The following is a 22,459-nucleotide window of genomic DNA, read 5'->3' on the forward strand; positions in this document are numbered from 1 at the left end:
ACTCTATAATACACTCACTGAGCTTGACTCTATAATACACTCACTGAGCATGGCTCTATAATACACTCACTGAGCATGGCTCTATAATACACTCACTGAGCATGGCTCTATAATACACTCACTGAGTATGACTATAACACACTCACTGAGCATGACTATAATACACTCACTGAGCATAGCTCTATAATACACTCACTGAGCATGACTATAACACACTCACTGAGCATGACTATAACACACTCACTGAGCATGACTCTATAATACACTCACTGAGCATGACTCTATAACACACTCACTGAGCATGACTCTATAACACACTCACAGAGCATGACTCTATAATACACTCAGTGAGCATGACTATAACACACTCACTGAGCATGACTATAATACACTCGCTGAGCATGACTATAACACACTCACTGAGCATGACTATAATACACTCGCTGAGCATGACTATAACACACTCACTGAGCATGACTATAATACACTCGCCGAGCATGACTATAACACACTCACTGAGCATGACTATAATACACTCACTGAGCATGACTATAATACACTCACTGAGCAGGGCTCTATAATACACTCACTGAGCATGACTCTATAACACACTCACTGAGCATGGCTCTATAATACACTCACTGAGCATGACTCTATAATACACTCACTGAGCATGACTCTATAATACACTCACTGAGCAAGACTATAATACACTCACTGAGCATGACTATAATACACTCACTGAGCATGACTCTATAACACACTCACTGAGCATGGCTCTATAATACACTCACTGAGCATGACTCTATAATACACTCACTGAGCATGACTATAACACACTCACTGAGCATGACTCTATAATACACTCACTGAGCATGGCTCTATAATACACTCACTGAGCATGACTCTATAACACACTCACTGAGCATGGCTCTATAATACACTCACTGAGCATGACTCTATAATACACTCACTGAGCATGATTCTATAATACACTCACTGAGCAAGACTATAATACACTCACTGAGCATGACTATAATACACTCACTGAGCATGACTCTATAACACACTCACTGAGCATGGCTCTATAATACACTCACTGAGCATGACTCTATAATACACTCACTGAGCATGACTATAACACACTCACTGAGCATGACTCTATAATACACTCACTGATTATGACTCTATAACACACTCACTGAGCATGACTCTATAACACACTCACTGAGCATAACTCTATAATACACTCACTTAGCATGGCTCTACAATACACTCACTGAGCATGACTCTATAATACACTCACTGAGCATGACTATAACACACTCACTGAGCATGACTATAATACACTCACTGAGCATGACTATAACACACTCACTGAGCATGGCTCTATAATACACTCACTGAGCATGACTCTATAACACACTCACTGAGCATGACTATAACACACTCACTGAGCATGACTATAACACACTCACTGAGCATGACTATAATACACTCACTGAGCATGACTATAATACACTCACTGAGCATGACTCTATAATACACTCACTGTGCATGACTCTAATACACTCACTGAGCATGACTCTATAATACACTCACTGAGCATGACTCTATAACACACTCACTGAGCATGACTCTATAACACACTCACTGAGCATGACTATAACACACTCACTGAGCATGACTATAACACACTCACTGAGCATGGCTCTATAATACACTCACTGAGCATGACTATAATACACTCACTGAGCATGACTCTATAATACACTCACTGTGCATGACTCTAATACACTCACTGAGCATGACTCTATAATACACTCACTGAGCATGACTCTATAACACACTCACTGAGCATGGCTCTATAACACACTCACTGAGCATGGCTCTATAATATACTCACTGAGCATGACTATAACACACTCACTGAGCATGACTATAATACACTCACTGAGCATGACTATAACACACTCACTGAGCATGACTATAATACACTCACTGAGCATGACTATATAATACACTCACTGAGCATGGCTCTGTAACACACTCACTGAGCATGACTCTATAACACACTCACTGAGCATGACTATAATACACTCACTGAGCATGACTCTATAATACACTCACTGTGCATGACTCTAATACACTCACTGAGCATGACTCTATAATACACTCACTGAGCATGACTCTATAACACACTCACTGAGCATGGCTCTATAATACACTCACTGAGCATGACTATAACACACTCACTTAGAATGGCTCTATAATACACTCACTGAGCATGACTCTATAATACACTCACTGAGCTTGACTCTATAATTCACTCACTGAGCATGGCTCTATAATACACTCACTGAGCATGGCTCTATAATACACTCACTGAGCATGGCTCTATAATACACTCACTGAGTATGACTATAACACACTCACTGAGCATGACTATAATACACTCACTGAGCATAGCTCTATAATACACTCACTGAGCATGACTATAACACACTCACTGAGCATGACTATAACACACTCACTGAGCATGACTCTATAATACACTCACTGAGCATGACTCTATAACACACTCACTGAGCATGACTCTATAACACACTCACAGAGCATGACTCTATAATACACTCAGTGAGCATGACTATAACACACTCACTGAGCATGACTATAATACACTCGCTGAGCATGACTATAACACACTCACTGAGCATGACTATAATACACTCGCCGAGCATGACTATAACACACTCACTGAGCATGACTATAATACACTCACTGAGCATGACTATAATACACTCACTGAGCAGGGCTCTATAATACACTCACTGAGCATGACTCTATAACACACTCACTGAGCATGGCTCTATAATACACTCACTGAGCATGACTCTATAATACACTCACTGAGCATGACTCTATAATACACTCACTGAGCAAGACTATAATACACTCACTGAGCATGACTATAATACACTCACTGAGCATGACTCTATAACACACTCACTGAGCATGGCTCTATAATACACTCACTGAGCATGACTCTATAATACACTCACTGAGCATGACTATAACACACTCACTGAGCATGACTCTATAATACACTCACTGAGCATGGCTCTATAATACACTCACTGAGCATGACTCTATAACACACTCACTGAGCATGGCTCTATAATACACTCACTGAGCATGACTCTATAATACACTCACTGAGCATGATTCTATAATACACTCACTGAGCAAGACTATAATACACTCACTGAGCATGACTATAATACACTCACTGAGCATGACTCTATAACACACTCACTGAGCATGGCTCTATAATACACTCACTGAGCATGACTCTATAATACACTCACTGAGCATGACTATAACAAACTCACTGAGCATGACTCTATAATACACTCACTGATTATGACTCTATAACACACTCACTGAGCATGACTCTATAACACACTCACTTAGCATAACTCTATAATACACTCACTTAGCATGGCTCTACAATACACTCACTGAGCATGACTCTATAATACACTCACTGAGCATGACTATAACACACTCACTGAGCATGACTATAATACACTCACTGAGTATGACTATAACACACTCACTGAGCATGGCTCTATAATACACTCACTGAGCATGACTCTATAACACACTCACTGAGCATGACTATAACACACTCACTGAGCATGACTATAACACACTCACTGAGCTTGACTATAACACACTCACTGAGCATGACTCTATAATACACTCACTGAGCATGGCTCTATAATACATTCACTGAGCATGGCTCTATAACACACTCACTGAGCATGACTATAACACACTCACTGAGCATGACTATAATACACTCACTGAGCATGACTATATAATACACTCACTGAGCATGGCTCTGTAACACACTCACTGAGCATGACTCTATAACACACTCACTGATAATGACTATAATACACTCACTGAGCATGACTCTATAACACACTCACTGAGCATAACTCTATAATACACTCACTTAGCATGGCTCTACAATACACTCACTGAGCATGACTCTATAATACACTCACTGAGCATGACTATAACACACTCACTGAGCATGACGATAATACACTCACTGAGCATGACTATAACACACTCACTGAGCATGACTATAATACACTCACTGAGCATGACTATAATACACTCACTGAGCATGGCTCTATAATACATTCACTGAGCATGGCTCTATAACACACTCACTGAGCATGACTATAACACACTCACTGAGCATGACTATAACACACTCACTGAGCATGACTATAACACACTCACTGAGCATGGCTCTATAATACATTCACTGAGCATGACTATAACACACTCACTGAGCATGACTATAACACACTCACTGAGCATGGCTCTATAATACATTCACTGAGCATGGCTCTATAATACATTCACTGAGCATGGCTCTATAACACACTCACTGAGCATGACTATAACACACTCACTGAGCATGACTATAATACACTCACTGAGCATGACTATAATACACTCACTGAGCATGACTATAACACACTCACTGAGCATGGCTCTATAATACATTCACTGAGCATGGCTCTATAACACACTCACTGAGCATGACTATAACACACTCACTGAGCATGACTATAATACACTCACTGAGCATGACTCTATAATACACTCACTGAGCATGACTATAACACACTCACTGAGCATGACTATAATACACTCACTGAGCATGACTATAATACACTCACTGAGCATGGCTCTATAATACATTCACTGAGCATGGCTCTATAACACACTCACTGAGCATGACAATAACACACTCACTGAGCATGACTATAACACACTCACTGAGCATGACTATAACACACTCACTGAGCATGGCTCTATAATACATTCACTGAGCATGGCTCTATAACACACTCACTGAGCATGACTATAACACACTCACTGAGCATGACTATAATACACTCACTGAGCATGACTATAATACACTCACTGAGCATGGCTCTATAATACACTCACTGAGCATGGCTCTATAATACACTCACTGAGCATGACTATAACACACTCACTGAGCATGACTATAACACACTCACTGAGTATGACTCTATAATACACTCACTGAGCATGACTCTATAACACACTCACTAAGCATGGCTCTATAACACACTCACTGAGCATGACTCTATAACACACTCACTGAGCATGACTCTATAATACACTCACTGAGCATGACTCTATAATACACTCACTAAGCATGACTCTATAACACACTCACTAAGCATAACTCTATAACACACTCACTGAGCATGACTCTATAATACACTCACTAAGCATGGCTCTATAACACACTCACTGAGCATGACTCTATAACACACTCACTGAGCATGACTATAACACACTCACTGAGCATGACTATAACACACTCACTGAGCATGACTCTATAATACACTCACTGAGCATGACTCTATAACACACTCACTGAGCATGACTATATAATACACTCACTGAGCATGACTCTATAACACACTCACTGAGCATGACTATAATACACTCACTGAGCATGGCTCTATAATACACTCACTGAGCATGACTCTATAATACACTCACTGAGCATGACTCTATAATACACTCACTGAGCATAACTATAACACACTCACTGAGCATGACTATAATACACTCGCTGAGCATAACTATAACACACTCACTGAGCATGACTATAACACACTCACTGAGCATGACTATAACACACTCACTGAGCATGACTATAACACACTCACTGAGCATGACTCTATAATACACTCACTGAGCATGACTCTATAACACACTCACTGAGCATGACTCTATAATACACTCACAGAGCATGACTCTATAATACACTCAGTGAGCATGACTATAACACACTCACTGAGCATGACTATAATACACTCGCTGAGCATGACTATAACACACTCACTGAGCATGACTATAATACACTCGCCGAGCATGACTATAACACACTCACTGAGCATGACTATAATACACTCACTGAGCATGACTATAATACACTCACTGAGCAGGGCTCTATAATACACTCACTGAGCATGACTCTATAACACACTCACTGAGCATGGCTCTATAATACACTCACTGAGCATGACTCTATAATACACTCACTGAGCATGACTCTATAATACACTCACTGAGCAAGACTATAATACACTCACTGAGCATGACTATAATACACTCACTGAGCATGACTCTATAACACACTCACTGAGCATGGCTCTATAATACACTCACTGAGCATGACTCTATAATACACTCACTGAGCATGACTATAACACACTCACTGAGCATGACTCTATAATACACTCACTGAGCATGGCTCTATAATACACTCACTGAGCATGACTCTATAACACACTCACTGAGCATGGCTCTATAATACACTCACTGAGCATGACTCTATAATACACTCACTGAGCATGATTCTATAATACACTCACTGAGCAAGACTATAATACACTCACTGAGCATGACTATAATACACTCACTGAGCATGACTCTATAACACACTCACTGAGCATGGCTCTATAATACACTCACTGAGCATGACTCTATAATACACTCACTGAGCATGACTATAACACACTCACTGAGCATGACTCTATAATACACTCACTGATTATGACTCTATAACACACTCACTGAGCATGACTCTATAACACACTCACTGAGCATAACTCTATAATACACTCACTTAGCATGGCTCTACAATACACTCACTGAGCATGACTCTATAATACACTCACTGAGCATGACTATAACACACTCACTGAGCATGACTATAATACACTCACTGAGCATGACTATAACACACTCACTGAGCATGGCTCTATAATACACTCACTGAGCATGACTCTATAACACACTCACTGAGCATGACTATAACACACTCACTGAGCATGACTATAACACACTCACTGAGCATGACTATAATACACTCACTGAGCATGACTATAATACACTCACTGAGCATGACTCTATAATACACTCACTGTGCATGACTCTAATACACTCACTGAGCATGACTCTATAATACACTCACTGAGCATGACTCTATAACACACTCACTGAGCATGACTCTATAACACACTCACTGAGCATGACTATAACACACTCACTGAGCATGACTATAACACACTCACTGAGCATGGCTCTATAATACACTCACTGAGCATGACTATAATACACTCACTGAGCATGACTCTATAATACACTCACTGTGCATGACTCTAATACACTCACTGAGCATGACTCTATAATACACTCACTGAGCATGACTCTATAACACACTCACTGAGCATGGCTCTATAACACACTCACTGAGCATGGCTCTATAATATACTCACTGAGCATGACTATAACACACTCACTGAGCATGACTATAATACACTCACTGAGCATGACTATAACACACTCACTGAGCATGACTATAATACACTCACTGAGCATGACTATATAATACACTCACTGAGCATGGCTCTGTAACACACTCACTGAGCATGACTCTATAACACACTCACTGAGCATGACTATAATACACTCACTGAGCATGACTCTATAATACACTCACTGTGCATGACTCTAATACACTCACTGAGCATGACTCTATAACACACTCACTGAGCATAACTCTATAATACACTCACTTAGCATGGCTCTACAATACACTCACTGAGCATGACTCTATAATACACTCACTGAGCATGACTATAACACACTCACTGAGCATGACTATAATACACTCACTGAGTATGACTATAACACACTCACTGAGCATGGCTCTATAATACACTCACTGAGCATGACTCTATAACACACTCACTGAGCATGACTATAACACACTCACTGAGCATGACTATAACACACTCACTGAGCATGACTATAACACACTCACTGAGCATGACTCTATAATACACTCACTGAGCATGGCTCTATAATACATTCACTGAGCATGGCTCTATAACACACTCACTGAGCATGACTATAACACACTCACTGAGCATGACTATAATACACTCACTGAGCATGACTATATAATACACTCACTGAGCATGACTATAATACACTCACTGAGCATGACTCTATAATACACTCACTGTGCATGACTCTAATACACTCACTGAGCATGACTCTATAATACACTCACTGAGCATGACTCTATAACACACTCACTGAGCATGGCTCTATAACACACTCACTGAGCATGGCTCTATAATATACTCACTGAGCATGACTATAACACACTCACTGAGCATGACTATAATACACTCACTGAGCATGACTATAACACACTCACTGAGCATGACTATAATACACTCACTGAGCATGACTATATAATACACTCACTGAGCATGGCTCTGTAACACACTCACTGAGCATGACTCTATAACACACTCACTGAGCATGACTATAATACACTCACTGAGCATGACTCTATAATACACTCACTGTGCATGACTCTAATACACTCACTGAGCATGACTATAATACACTCACTGAGCATGACTATAATACACTCACTGAGCATGACTATAACACACTCACTGAGCATGGCTCTATAATACATTCACTGAGCATGGCTCTATAACACACTCACTGAGCATGACTATAACACACTCACTGAGCATGACTATAATACACTCACTGAGCATGACTCTATAATACACTCACTGAGCATGACTATAACACACTCACTGAGCATGACTATAATACACTCACTGAGCATGACTATAATACACTCACTGAGCATGGCTCTATAATACATTCACTGAGCATGGCTCTATAACACACTCACTGAGCATGACTATAACACACTCACTGAGCATGACTATAACACACTCACTGAGCATGACTATAACACACTCACTGAGCATGGCTCTATAATACATTCACTGAGCATGGCTCTATAACACACTCACTGAGCATGACTATAACACACTCACTGAGCATGACTATAATACACTCACTGAGCATGACTATAATACACTCACTGAGCATGGCTCTATAATACACTCACTGAGCATGGCTCTGTAACACACTCACTGAGCATGACTCTATAACACACTCACTGAGCATGACTATAATACACTCACTGAGCATGACTCTATAATACACTCACTGTGCATGACTCTAATACACTCACTGAGCATGACTATAATACACTCACTGAGCATGACTATAATACACTCACTGAGCATGACTATAACACACTCACTGAGCATGGCTCTATAATACATTCACTGAGCATGGCTCTATAACACACTCACTGAGCATGACTATAACACACTCACTGAGCATGACTATAATACACTCACTGAGCATGACTCTATAATACACTCACTGAGCATGACTATAACACACTCACTGAGCATGACTATAATACACTCACTGAGCATGACTATAATACACTCACTGAGCATGGCTCTATAATACATTCACTGAGCATGGCTCTATAACACACTCACTGAGCATGACTATAACACACTCACTGAGCATGACTATAACACACTCACTGAGCATGACTATAACACACTCACTGAGCATGGCTCTATAATACATTCACTGAGCATGGCTCTATAACACACTCACTGAGCATGACTATAACACACTCACTGAGCATGACTATAATACACTCACTGAGCATGACTATAATACACTCACTGAGCATGGCTCTATAATACACTCACTGAGCATGGCTCTATAATACACTCACTGAGCATGACTATAACACACTCACTGAGCATGACTATAACACACTCACTGAGCATGACTCTATAATACACTCACTGAGCATGACTCTATAACACACTCACTAAGCATGGCTCTATAACACACTCACTGAGCATGACTCTATAACACACTCACTGAGCATGGCTCTATAATACACTCACTGAGCATGACTCTATAATACACTCACTGAGCATGACTCTATAATACACTCACTGAGCAAGACTATAATACACTCACTGAGCATGACTATAATACACTCACTGAGCATGACTCTATAACACACTCACTGAGCATGGCTCTATAATACACTCACTGAGCATGACTCTATAATACACTCACTGAGCATGACTATAACACACTCACTGAGCATGACTCTATAATACACTCACTGAGCATGGCTCTATAATACACTCACTGAGCATGACTCTATAACACACTCACTGAGCATGGCTCTATAATACACTCACTGAGCATGACTCTATAATACACTCACTGAGCATGATTCTATAATACACTCACTGAGCAAGACTATAATACACTCACTGAGCATGACTATAATACACTCACTGAGCATGACTCTATAACACACTCACTGAGCATGGCTCTATAATACACTCACTGAGCATGACTCTATAATACACTCACTGAGCATGACTATAACACACTCACTGAGCATGACTCTATAATACACTCACTGATTATGACTCTATAACACACTCACTGAGCATGACTCTATAACACACTCACTGAGCATAACTCTATAATACACTCACTTAGCATGGCTCTACAATACACTCACTGAGCATGACTCTATAATACACTCACTGAGCATGACTATAACACACTCACTGAGCATGACTATAATACACTCACTGAGCATGACTATAACACACTCACTGAGCATGGCTCTATAATACACTCACTGAGCATGACTCTATAACACACTCACTGAGCATGACTATAACACACTCACTGAGCATGACTATAACACACTCACTGAGCATGACTATAATACACTCACTGAGCATGACTATAATACACTCACTGAGCATGACTCTATAATACACTCACTGTGCATGACTCTAATACACTCACTGAGCATGACTCTATAATACACTCACTGAGCATGACTCTATAACACACTCACTGAGCATGACTCTATAACACACTCACTGAGCATGACTATAACACACTCACTGAGCATGACTATAACACACTCACTGAGCATGGCTCTATAATACACTCACTGAGCATGACTATAATACACTCACTGAGCATGACTCTATAATACACTCACTGTGCATGACTCTAATACACTCACTGAGCATGACTCTATAATACACTCACTGAGCATGACTCTATAACACACTCACTGAGCATGGCTCTATAACACACTCACTGAGCATGGCTCTATAATATACTCACTGAGCATGACTATAACACACTCACTGAGCATGACTATAATACACTCACTGAGCATGACTATAACACACTCACTGAGCATGACTATAATACACTCACTGAGCATGACTATATAATACACTCACTGAGCATGGCTCTGTAACACACTCACTGAGCATGACTCTATAACACACTCACTGAGCATGACTATAATACACTCACTGAGCATGACTCTATAATACACTCACTGTGCATGACTCTAATACACTCACTGAGCATGACTCTATAACACACTCACTGAGCATAACTCTATAATACACTCACTTAGCATGGCTCTACAATACACTCACTGAGCATGACTCTATAATACACTCACTGAGCATGACTATAACACACTCACTGAGCATGACTATAATACACTCACTGAGTATGACTATAACACACTCACTGAGCATGGCTCTATAATACACTCACTGAGCATGACTCTATAACACACTCACTGAGCATGACTATAACACACTCACTGAGCATGACTATAACACACTCACTGAGCATGACTATAACACACTCACTGAGCATGACTCTATAATACACTCACTGAGCATGGCTCTATAATACATTCACTGAGCATGGCTCTATAACACACTCACTGAGCATGACTATAACACACTCACTGAGCATGACTATAATACACTCACTGAGCATGACTATATAATACACTCACTGAGCATGGCTCTGTAACACACTCACTGAGCATGACTCTATAACACACTCACTGATAATGACTATAATACACTCACTGAGCATGACTCTATAACACACTCACTGAGCATAACTCTATAATACACTCACTTAGCATGGCTCTACAATACACTCACTGAGCATGACTCTATAATACACTCACTGAGCATGACTATAACACACTCACTGAGCATGACTATAATACACTCACTGAGCATGACTATAACACACTCACTGAGCATGACTATAATACACTCACTGAGCATGACTATAATACACTCACTGAGCATGGCTCTATAATACATTCACTGAGCATGGCTCTATAACACACTCACTGAGCATGACTATAACACACTCACTGAGCATGACTATAACACACTCACTGAGCATGACTATAACACACTCACTGAGCATGGCTCTATAATACATTCACTGAGCATGACTATAACACACTCACTGAGCATGACTATAACACACTCACTGAGCATGGCTCTATAATACATTCACTGAGCATGGCTCTATAATACATTCACTGAGCATGGCTCTATAACACACTCACTGAGCATGACTATAACACACTCACTGAGCATGACTATAATACACTCACTGAGCATGACTATAATACACTCACTGAGCATGACTATAACACACTCACTGAGCATGGCTCTATAATACATTCACTGAGCATGGCTCTATAACACACTCACTGAGCATGACTATAACACACTCACTGAGCATGACTATAATACACTCACTGAGCATGACTCTATAATACACTCACTGAGCATGACTATAACACACTCACTGAGCATGACTATAATACACTCACTGAGCATGACTATAATACACTCACTGAGCATGGCTCTATAATACATTCACTGAGCATGGCTCTATAACACACTCACTGAGCATGACTATAACACACTCACTGAGCATGACTATAACACACTCACTGAGCATGACTATAACACACTCACTGAGCATGGCTCTATAATACATTCACTGAGCATGGCTCTATAACACACTCACTGAGCATGACTATAACACACTCACTGAGCATGACTATAATACACTCACTGAGCATGACTATAATACACTCACTGAGCATGGCTCTATAATACACTCACTGAGCATGGCTCTATAATACACTCACTGAGCATGACTATAACACACTCACTGAGCATGACTATAACACACTCACTGAGCATGACTCTATAATACACTCACTGAGCATGACTCTATAACACACTCACTAAGCATGGCTCTATAACACACTCACTGAGCATGACTCTATAACACACTCACTGAGCATGACTCTATAATACACTCACTGAGCATGACTCTATAATACACTCACTAAGCATGACTCTATAACACACTCACTAAGCATAACTCTATAACACACTCACTGAGCATGACTCTATAATACACTCACTAAGCATGGCTCTATAACACACTCACTGAGCATGACTCTATAACACACTCACTGAGCATGACTATAACACACTCACTGAGCATGACTATAACACACTCACTGAGCATGACTCTATAATACACTCACTGAGCATGACTCTATAACACACTCACTGAGCATGACTATAATACACTCACTGAGCATGGCTCTATAATACACTCACTGAGCATGACTCTATAATACACTCACTGAGCATGACTCTATAATACACTCACTGAGCATAACTATAACACACTCACTGAGCATGACTATAATACACTCGCTGAGCATAACTATAACACACTCACTGAGCATGACTATAACACACTCACTGAGCATGACTATAACACACTCACTGAGCATGACTAGAACACACTCACTGAGCATGACTCTATAATACACTCACTGAGCATGACTCTATAACACACTCACTGAGCATGACTCTATAACAAACTCACAGAGCATGACTCTATAATACACTCAGTGAGCATGACTATAACACACTCACTGAGCATGACTATAATACACTCGCTGAGCATGACTATAACACACTCACTGAGCATGACTATAATACACTCGCCGAGCATGACTATAACACACTCACTGAGCATGACTATAATACACTCACTGAGCATGACTATAATACACTCACTGAGCAGGGCTCTATAATACACTCACTGAGCATGACTCTATAACACACTCACTGAGCATGGCTCTATAATACACTCACTGAGCATGACTCTATAATACACTCACTGAGCATGACTCTATAATACACTCACTGAGCAAGACTATAATACACTCACTGAGCATGACTATAATACACTCACTGAGCATGACTCTATAACACACTCACTGAGCATGGCTCTGTAATACACTCACTGAGCATGACTCTATAATACACTCACTGAGCATGACTATAACACACTCACTGAGCATGACTCTATAATACACTCACTGAGCATGGCTCTATAATACACTCACTGAGCATGACTCTATAACACACTCACTGAGCATGGCTCTATAATACACTCACTGAGCATGACTCTATAATACACTCACTGAGCATGATTCTATAATACACTCACTGAGCAAGACTATAATACACTCACTGAGCATGACTATAATACACTCACTGAGCATGACTCTATAACACACTCACTGAGCATGGCTCTATAATACACTCACTGAGCATGACTCTATAATACACTCACTGAGCATGACTATAACACACTCACTGAGCATGACTCTATAATACACTCACTGATTATGACTCTATAACACACTCACTGAGCATGACTCTATAACACACTCACTGAGCATAACTCTATAATACACTCACTTAGCATGGCTCTACAATACACTCACTGAGCATGACTCTATAATACACTCACTGAGCATGACTATAACACACTCACTGAGCATGACTATAATACACTCACTGAGCATGACTATAACACACTCACTGAGCATGGCTCTATAATACACTCACTGAGCATGACTCTATAACACACTCACTGAGCATGACTATAACACACTCACTGAGCATGACTATAACACACTCACTGAGCATGACTATAATACACTCACTGAGCATGACTATAATACACTCACTGAGCATGACTCTATAATACACTCACTGTGCATGACTCTAATTCACTCACTGAGCATGACTCTATAATACACTCACTGAGCATGACTCTATAACACACTCACTGAGCATGACTCTATAACACACTCACTGAGCATGACTATAACACACTCACTGAGCATGACTATAACACACTCACTGAGCATGGCTCTATAATACACTCACTGAGCATGACTATAATACACTCACTGAGCATGACTCTATAATACACTCACTGTGCATGACTCTAATACACTCACTGAGCATGACTCTATAATACACTCACTGAGCATGACTCTATAACACACTCACTGAGCATGGCTCTATAACACACTCACTGAGCATGGCTCTATAATATACTCACTGAGCATGACTATAACACACTCACTGAGCATGACTATAATACACTCACTGAGCATGACTATAACACACTCACTGAGCATGACTATAATACACTCACTGAGCATGACTATATAATACACTCACTGAGCATGGCTCTGTAACACACTCACTGAGCATGACTCTATAACACACTCACTGAGCATGACTATAATACACTCACTGAGCATGACTCTATAATACACTCACTGTGCATGACTCTAATACACTCACTGAGCATGACTCTATAATACACTCACTGAGCATGACTCTATAACACACTCACTGAGCATGGCTCTATAATACACTCACTGAGCATGACTATAACACACTCACTTAGAATGGCTCTATAATACACTCACTGAGCATGACTCTATAATACACTCACTGAGCTTGACTCTATAATACACTCACTGAGCATGGCTCTATAATACACTCACTGAGCATGGCTCTATAATACACTCACTGAGCATGGCTCTATAATACACTCACTGAGTATGACTATAACACACTCACTGAGCATGACTATAATACACTCACTGAGCATAGCTCTATAATACACTCACTGAGCATGACTATAACACACTCACTGAGCATGACTATAACACACTCACTGAGCATGACTCTATAATACACTCACTGAGCATGACTCTATAACACACTCACTGAGCATGACTCTATAACACACTCACAGAGCATGACTCTATAATACACTCAGTGAGCATACCTATAACACACTCACTGAGCATGACTATAATACACTCGCTGAGCATGACTATAACACACTCACTGAGCATGACTATAATACACTCGCCGAGCATGACTATAACACACTCACTGAGCATGACTATAATACACTCACTGAGCATGGCTCTATAATACACTCACTGAGCAGGGCTCTATAATACACTCACTGAGCATGACTATAACACACTCACTGAGCATGACTCTATAATACACTCACTGAGCATGGCTCTATAATACACTCACTGAGCATGACTCTATAACACACTCACTGAGCATGGCTCTATAATACACTCACTGAGCATGACTCTATAATACACTCACTGAGCATGATTCTATAATACACTCACTGAGCAAGACTATAATACACTCACTGAGCATGACTATAATACACTCACTGAGCATGACTCTATAACACACTCACTGAGCATGGCTCTATAATACACTCACTGAGCATGACTCTATAATACACTCACTGAGCATGACTATAACACACTCACTGAGCATGACTCTATAATACACTCACTGATTATGACTCTATAACACACTCACTGAGCATGACTCTATAACACACTCACTGAGCATAACTCTATAATACACTCACTTAGCATGGCTCTACAATACACTCACTGAGCATGACTCTATAATACACTCACTGAGCATGACTATAACACACTCACTGAGCATGACTATAATACACTCACTGAGCATGACTATAACACACTCACTGAGCATAGCTCTATAATACACTCACTGAGCATGACTCTATAACACACTCACTGAGCATGACTATAACACACTCACTGAGCATGACTATAACACACTCACTGAGCATGACTATAATACACTCACTGAGCATGACTATATAATACACTCACTGAGCATGGCTCTGTAACACACTCACTGAGCATGACTCTATAACACACTCACTGATAATGACTATAATACACTCACTGAGCATGACTTTAATATACTCACTGAGCATGACTCTATAACACACTCACTGAGCATGACTCTATAAGACACTCACTGAGCATGACTCTACAACACACTCACTGAGCATGACTATAACACACTCACTGAGCATGTCTCTATAATACACTCACTGAGCATGGCTCTATAATACACTCACTGAGCATGACTATAATACACTCACTGAGCATGACTCTATAATACACTCACTGTGCATGACTCTAATACACTCACTGAGCATGACTCTATAATACACTCACTGAGCATGACTCTATAACACACTCACTGAGCATGGCTCTATAACACACTCACTGAGCATCGCTCTATAATATACTCACTGAGCATGACTATAACACACTCACTGAGCATGACTATAATACACTCACTGAGCATGACTATAACACACTCACTGAGCATGACTATAATACACTCACTGAGCATGACTATATAATACACTCACTGAGCATGGCTCTGTAACACACTCACTGAGCATGACTCTATAACACACTCACTGAGCATGACTATAATACACTCACTGAGCATGACTCTATAATACACTCACTGTGCATGACTCTAATACACTCACTGAGCATGACTCTATAATACACTCACTGAGCATGACTCTATAACACACTCACTGAGCATGGCTCTATAATACACTCACTGAGCATGACTATAACACACTCACTTAGAATGGCTCTATAATACACTCACTGAGCATGACTCTATAATACACTCACTGAGCTTGACTCTATAATACACTCACTGAGCATGGCTCTATAATACACTCACTGAGCATGGCTCTATAATACACTCACTGAGCATGGCTCTATAATACACTCACTGAGTATGACTATAACACACTCACTGAGCATGACTATAATACACTCACTGAGCATAGCTCTATAATACACTCACTGAGCATGACTCTATAACACACTCACTGAGCATGACTATAACACACTCACTGAGCATGGCTCTATAATACACTCACTGAGCATGACTCTATAATACACTCACTGAGCATGAATATAATACACTCACTGAGCATGACTCTATACTACACTCACTGAGCATGACCATAATACACTCACTGAGCATGGCTCTATAATACACTCACTGAGCATGACTCTATAATACACTCACTGAGCGTGACTCTACAATACACTCACTGAGCATGACTATAACACACTCACTGAGCATGACTCTATAATACACTCACTGAGCATGACTATAATACACTCACTGAGCATGGCTCTATAATACACTCACTGAGCATGACTCTATAATACACTCACTGAGCGTGACTCTATAATACACTCACTGATTATGACTATAACACACTCACTGAGCATGACTATAATACACTCACTGAGCATGACTTTAATACACTCACTGAGCATGACTATAACACACTCACTGAGCATGACTATAATACACTCACTGAGCATGACTATAATACACTCACTGAGCATGACTATAACACACTCACTGAGCATGACTATAATACACTCACTGAGCATGACTATAACACACTCACTGAGCATGACTATAATACACTCACTGAGCATGACTATAATACACTCACTGAGCATGACTATAATACACTCACTGAGCATGACTCTATAATACAGTCACTGAGCATGATTATAATACACTCACTGAGCATGACTATAATACACTCACTGAGCATGACTATAACACACTCACTGAGCATGGCTCTATAACACACTCACTGAGCATGACTATAACACACTCAGTGAGCATGACTATATTACACTCACTGAGCATGGCTCTGTAACACACTCACTGAGCATGACTATATCACACTCACTGAGCATGGCTCTATAGCACACTCACTGAGCATGACTATAACACACTCACTGAGCATGACTATAATACACTCACTGAGCATGACTATAATACACTCACTGAGCATGACTATAACACACTCACTGAGCATGACTATAATACACTCACTGAGCATGACTATAACACACTCACTGAGCATGACTATAATACACTCACTGAGCATGACTATAATACACTCACTGAGCATGACTATAACACACTCACTGAGCATGACTATAATACACTCACTGAGCCTGACTCTATAATACACTCACTGAGCATGACTCTATAACACACTCACTGAGCATGGCTCTGTAACACACTCGGAAAAGTTTCTCCTAAAAGTTTTACCTCTGCATGTTGATGTCTACATTACCATATGACAGTATCAGTCAATCGTCCCACCGGTGATCTCGAGACTGACAGTGTGTACGTGTGCTTGTGTAGACGTGGTGCTGGTGTTCAGCGGTCGGCGGCGTTCAGGTGTAATACCTGACTCTGAAATACAGGAGGCGCTCCGTACCAGACTCAGGGTTGTCGAGAGCAACATTCAGGACGTCATCCAGCTCTTCAAGGTTAGTCACAGGTCATAGGTCAGGGGTTAGAGGTCACATGTCAAGGCATACCAAAACAGATGACCCTGCCTAGACCAGTGGTGCAGTTCCAATCGTTGTCCTGCTAAAAGTTGTTTCTCCCTGATGTAGATGCTAGTGGTCGGTAGAGAATAAAGATGACCTTCTCTGCATCCTCGCTGTTTCTTCATCAATGTCTTCGGTTCTTCTGCCTCCCTACAGGACCTGTCTGCCCGTCTGGTGTCTGTCCACGCTGAGAAGGACAGCTTTGTCATCACCTTCAAGACTGTAGAGGAGATGTGGAAGTTCTCTACCTACCTGGCTCTAGGTGTGCTGTACTATCCTAGTCTACCTACCTGGCTCTAGGTGTGCTGTACTATCCTAGTCTACCTACCTGGCTCTAGGTGTGCTGTACTATCATAGTCTACCTACCTGGCTCTAGGTGTGCTGTACTATCCTAGTCTACCTACCTGGCTCTAGGTGTGCTGTACTATCATAGTCTACCTACCTGGCTCTAGGTGTGCTGTACTATCCTAGTCTACCTACCTGGCTCTAGGTGTGCTGTACTATCCTAGTCTGTCTACCTACCTGGCTCTAGGTGTGCTGTACTATCCTAGTCTACCTACCTGGCTCTAGGTGTGCTGTACTATCCTAGTCTACCTACCTGGCTCAAGGTGTGCTGTACTATCCTAGTCTACCTACCTGGCTCTAGGTGTGTTGTACTATCATAGTCTACCTACCTGGCTCTAGGTGTGCTGTACTATCCTAGTCTACCTACCTGGCTCTAGGTATGCTGTAATATCCTAGTCTACCTACCTGGCTCTAGGTGTGCTGTACTATCATAGTCTACCTGACCTGGATGAAACTCTCATTAACACAGTCTGATGGCTGATTATTACGTCCAGTCTGGTTAGATGTTGCAAATAGACGCAGAACCAGGATCTGCGTCCCTCACCCAATCCTAACCCAAACCATCAGCCTGGAAGAACCAGACCTTACATCAATCCTAACCTAAACCATCAGCCTGGAAGAACCAGACCTTACATCAATCCTAACCTAAACCATCATCCTGGAAGAACTAGACCTTACATCAGGATGTAGGGACAACTTTATCTTACTTTGTTGTGTGTCCAGGCTATGTGGCGTGGTGAATCTTACGATCACCATATGCCATGATATAAACACCTTATGACATGTCATGAACATATGTCTCTGTATGTCCAGGCTATGTGGCGCGGTGTCTGGAGAATTTCCTGTGTGACCAGTCGTTCTGGCTGGACGCTGAGCTGCTGAGGGACCTGGAGATCACTGTGACTGTAGACGAGGAACACCTAGCCACACTCTACCTGGGACTGCTGCTGCAGGAGGGTGAACAAACACCTTATGAACTCTTTATGAACACCTTACGAACACCTTATGAACTCTTTATGAACACCTTATGAACACCTTATGAACACCATATGAACTCTTTATAGACATCTTATGAACAGTTTCCAAACGACTAATGGACAAGTTATGAAGACTTCTATGAACTCTTTATGGACACCTTGTATTCTCTACTTTCTTGACCCTCGTCATCAACAGCAGTTGATATCACACTCTCCTCAGAGTAGAACAGAAGCAGAAAAGTTGTTCCATTTCAAAACATGTTGTTCTAGATTCCTAGAAAACTAAACCTAAACTGATTACATCTTCTAAAATGCCCAGAGATGAATTAAAACAGCAAAACAAAGATGGCTGTTTAACTTCATGTCATTTAGAGAGCTATTGTACTACCATGCATTTACACTGTCTGAGTGGGCATAATGTTTAACAAGGAAGTACTCTTCTCCCTAACGCCTGAGAGGAATCAATAGCCAGTGAAAGGAGGAAGTGTTGAGAATGGATTGTTTTATGGATTCTGTGAAGGAAGACAGAGCCTCAGTTCAGTCAGATGTTCTTTACAGAAACTTGCATCCCCCGGTGTGGGCGTGTGTTTCTGTGTGTCTGTTATTCTCTGCGAGTCATTCAACAGTATTGATCTCTCTCTCCTCCAGGGTCGTTCTTTGCCAAGGCGCTGGTGAGCAGTGGCGAGCACAGTGATGAGGAGGAGGAGCTGTGTTTCAGACGTAATGACTTGCTGATGGTTAGAGACACGGGGCAGGACAGTCACTGGGAGGGCACCCTTCTCTCCACTGGGCAACACGGACTAGTGCCTGTCAACACCATGCAGCCGCTGCCATACCCCTTCTACCAGTGAGTTACCTAGTCTCTATCCCTTAACCCATATCTCTTCTACCAGTGAGTTACCTAGTCTCTGTCCCTTAACCCATACCTCTTCTACCAGTGAGTTACCTAGTCTCTATCCCTTATTAACCCATACCCCTTCTACCAGTGAGTTACCTAGTCTCTACGCCCTAACCCATACCCCTTCTACCAGTAAATCACCTAGTCTCTACCCCCTAACCCATACCTCTTCTACCTGTAAGTTACCTAGTCTCTATAACCTAACACATACCGTTTCTACCAGTGAGTTACCTAGTCTCTATTCCCTAACCCATACCTCTTCTACCATCATATGCTGTATGTACACCTTATAACATGACACAGTGACATACTCAGTCACACTATAAACTATCAACCTCTATCCCTGCATTTCCTCTCACCTCTTATTTTGTAGGGAAATATGGCAGTATTTTGTGCCAAGCTAATGTGTTTCCTGTTTGTGTAGGTGGTTCCTGAGGAAGTACCCTGGCTGTGCCGGATGCTCCCCTTCAGAGAGAGGACAGTTTGACCACCCTATAGGTAAGGACCTAAATCTAAGCCTTCAGAGAGAGGACAGTTTGACCAGCCTGTAGGTGAGGCCCTAAGCCTTCAGAGAGAGGACAGTTTGACCAGCCTATAGGTAAGGCCCTAACCCTAAGCCTTCAGAGAGAGGACAGT

General features: G+C 41.2%; 1 pseudogene; it reads left to right on the plus strand.

Annotated features, from left to right (window-relative positions):
• LOC129858419 (SH3 domain and tetratricopeptide repeat-containing protein 2-like) overlaps nt 1-22,459 on the plus strand; it is an 82,497-nt pseudogene that overhangs the window by 32,998 nt on the left and 27,040 nt on the right.

Source organism: Salvelinus fontinalis, chromosome 6 (assembly GCF_029448725.1).
Source record: "Salvelinus fontinalis isolate EN_2023a chromosome 6, ASM2944872v1, whole genome shotgun sequence".
Classification (NCBI taxonomy): domain Eukaryota; kingdom Metazoa; phylum Chordata; class Actinopteri; order Salmoniformes; family Salmonidae; genus Salvelinus; species Salvelinus fontinalis.